Raw genomic sequence first — 3,566 nt, forward strand, 5'->3', positions numbered from 1 at the left:
AAAGCCTCAGGTTGATTCAACCCAAAGAGGTAAAGCTTCTGAATGATTCCCCCCAAGGAGGTAAAGCCTCAGGTTGATTCAACCCAAAGAGGTAACGCCTCCGGATGATTCCCCCCAAGGAGATAAAGCCTTTGGGTGATGCCTCCAAGGACATAAAGCCTCCAGATGACTCCCTCCAAGGAGGTAAAGCCTCAGGATGATTCAACCCAAAAGCGGTTAAGCTTCTGAATGATTCCTCCTTAGGAGGTAAAGTCTGATTCAAAACTGTTATATGGAGTGAAGAATGTATTGTACCACAATACACAGCAACTGTATTGCAGTACCATACCCGAGCCATTGGGATGTTGACTCCATTTATTAAATTGAATAGGGCAGCATTCAAAAATGGACAAATATTTGGGCAGCAATGTATGGACACAGGTGGGAGCAATGGACATTGCTCTCCAGGCGTTTCCGTATTGCACACCTTGTGACTTTCACACATAGTGGAAACGAGGCCTACAGACTGAGAAGCTGCAATATATCACAATATTGTCCAGGCTTTATATGCTCTCTGTTTTATTATATGAATCTGTTAACTTTTCTATCTCCTATATAGATTGTGACCGTGACACAATATATTCAGCCCTGCCACGAACAGCCGGTATCCAGGTGAAGCCCCGGGATCTAATCAGGCTGATCTCCCTACAGAATGCGGATGGATCCTGGAATCTGACCCCCGAATTCTCTGATGTCCTGGGAATATCCGAGTCAGACATAAAGGCCCAGAACCCAGAGCAGGTATTGTGTTACTGATCATATTGGGTGATATGAAACTTGTTCTGCTGCCATGAATGATAATTCATGGAATGAATGAAAATAATTTACAACATGTTATATTTTTTTATTATATTTTTTTTTCCAGAACATAATAAATAAATGTCCTTTATTACATTTTACTCTAAATAAAGGTGAATCTCAAAGGGCCTGATGCTTTTATGTCATTTAGTTGAGGAATTCAGGATTTCCTGTCTTCTACACTAAACTTCACCTTCTCTTCTCTGCAGAACATGGAGGTGTCAGTGTGGGTGACGGTCCTGGCTGTGATCTGGCTTCATTCTTCCTTTCTGGATCAGAGAGAAGAATGGGAGCTCCTGGAGGGGAAGGCCGTCTCCTGGGTCAAAGCTAAAGCAGGTAAGTGTACCGATGACCAATTAGAATCCATCTTCTATTGATATGTCCTCAATGCAACAATTTCTGATTGGCTTCAATATTGGAACAGATTTAGGTGACTTTTCTTTAGCTAATAGTGTTTTTGCCTACATAATGGCTTTTTGTTTCTGGAATAGCCTGGAGTACAGTAGATATAAATTGTTCTTCATTAACAGATAAGGCCAGGTGGATTTTATATTCATAAGCAAGTGATTACCTAGATTGTTGAGCATCCACTACATGTTTGAAACAAATGACTCCTTATGCGGTTGGGTACACAAGCATTTTGTCTGGTTTTATTAAAGTTTCCCAGACTGGAGATGATAGACTATCATGGGTGATCCAGCAAACCTGGAATAGATTTTACAAAATAATTTTCTACTATTTGGCAAAAGTTTTCAATCCTTGACCAAATCCATTTCACATTTGCTGGATCACCCACGTTCACCCATGATAGTCTATCTTCTCCAGTCCTGGCGAGCTTTAGTGAGTTTTACACAATGGGCCTGAACGAGAAATGATTCAGTCTATGTGGGGAATAATTTAGATCTGATGAACTCATCACTTGTTACACGGCCCTCAGAATTCACAAAAGTCTCATTTAATGCTTTCCCAGGCCCCTCTCTGGGTGAGTTTGTAAAAGTTGGTAATGAACTGCTGAAATCCACCGTGAACTCAAAAGTGTTCGGCCTGCGAGAGGAGATAACTGGAGAAACCAAGATGGCAGAAGGCTTGTCCTAATGGATTCTTGAACATTACGGGAATATTGCTGCATCTATTTTTAGCCTAAATTCTATCTGAGAGTCGAATCAAAGCTTGATTTGCTGAATAATATTGTTTGCTTTTTACATGTCAATGTTCTTTGCTCTTCTGTGTAATTTGTAATGTTGGGGAAATGCTTTTCTGTGAGCTTTTAGGTGTCCTGCTGAATGTGTTCCTTCAGATATAAATATACTCATTGAGAGCACCCTAGCTATAGGGTGGGTTATCTGCCATGATAGGTTATACTCAGGGCAAAATGTGAATTACAGCACCCAGTATGGGGGGCACACAGGCTTTTCGTATGCTGCTTTGTATTTTTCATCAGAAAAACAAAAACAATGCTTGAGAAAATCTTTATATATAACACTGCATCACAAAAATAAATAACTATTGTCTGCTACTTGGTCTAATCCATGTGTCCCTCACTAAATCAAGTGCGCTGAATCCAAATCCGATTCTGCCTAGGACGCAGGATCTTAAGTTTATTACGCGTATAGACACGATTAGCTAAATTCTCTCGTTCGGGACTTATTATGTAATCTCTATACACAACTAACTTTTGCCTCATAGTTCCATGACATTAAAAAAATGTAGCTTTATGTTGCAACAACATATACAATTACACATAAGTCCTTGTTCAACACATATGTACACTTCAGAAGTGTTTTAGGCACTTGCTTTTGCTTTTGTGGCTCTCCGCTGTCTCCCGAAAGCAGCAGTAGTCGCTTATCATGTTGGGGTTGCACCGGCCTTGATATCTTGTTTCTATAACAGAATTTTTCTGGTGGAATCTCTTCCCTTGATCATCACTCACATCACCCAAATTTTGTGGTAAGAAGTCCGGATGGGAATGACATTAATTTTAATTGACATTTGGCAGCCAAGTAGATGGTATGCTGTTAGCATGTTGTTCACGAGTTCAGCATGGTCACCCAGAAAGTTTTGTGCAACTAGCACAAATGAATCCCAAGCAGCAAGTTCAAGTGGGTTGAGTTTGTCTCTGAATGAGGTGTCACGCAACAAATTGCGAAATTGGGGACCAACAAAAATGCCTGCTTTCAGTTTACCATCTAATATAACTTTTCCAAACTTGTCCTTCAGATACTGAAATCCTATACCATCACGATCCATTGCAAAGACAAAGTTTTTCATAAATCCAAGTTTAATATGAAGTGGGGGAAGGCAAACTTTCTGTGGATCAATGAGTGATTTATGACTCACGTTGTACTGGCCAACAGTGTGTTCAGGTCTGGGTGGCCATTCTTTCACTCTGTAATGGTTGCTGTAATCACGACTATTCCTCAGGCACAGAAAGCACAAATATTTTGTATATCCCAATTGCAGGCCAAGGAGGAGTGCCACCATCTTCAGGTCACCACAAATGTTTCACTTGTGTTCTGAATAATTAATCAATTTCAAAATGACCTCCTTGAATCTGTATGTCTCTTTGATTCCCTCGGCATGAGCAAGAGGAACAGAAGGTTTTTCGTTACCTTTATGCAGCAATACATCTTTCAAACTTGCTCTGCTCGAGTCTATGAACAATCTCCACTGCTCTGGTATGTAATAGCAACCTAACTCCATCATCAGACCACTCACATCGGTAAAGAATG

The 3,566-nt window shown here is 40.4% G+C and overlaps 1 pseudogene; it reads left to right on the forward strand.

Moving 5' to 3' along the window:
- LOC140332316 (von Willebrand factor A domain-containing protein 5A-like) overlaps positions 1-2,347 on the forward strand; it is a 25,257-nt pseudogene extending 22,910 nt beyond the window's left edge.
- The last annotated feature ends 1,219 nt before the right edge of the window (positions 2,348-3,566 follow it).

This window comes from Pyxicephalus adspersus, chromosome 6, assembly GCF_032062135.1.
Source record: "Pyxicephalus adspersus chromosome 6, UCB_Pads_2.0, whole genome shotgun sequence".
In the NCBI taxonomy this organism is placed as follows: domain Eukaryota; kingdom Metazoa; phylum Chordata; class Amphibia; order Anura; family Pyxicephalidae; genus Pyxicephalus; species Pyxicephalus adspersus.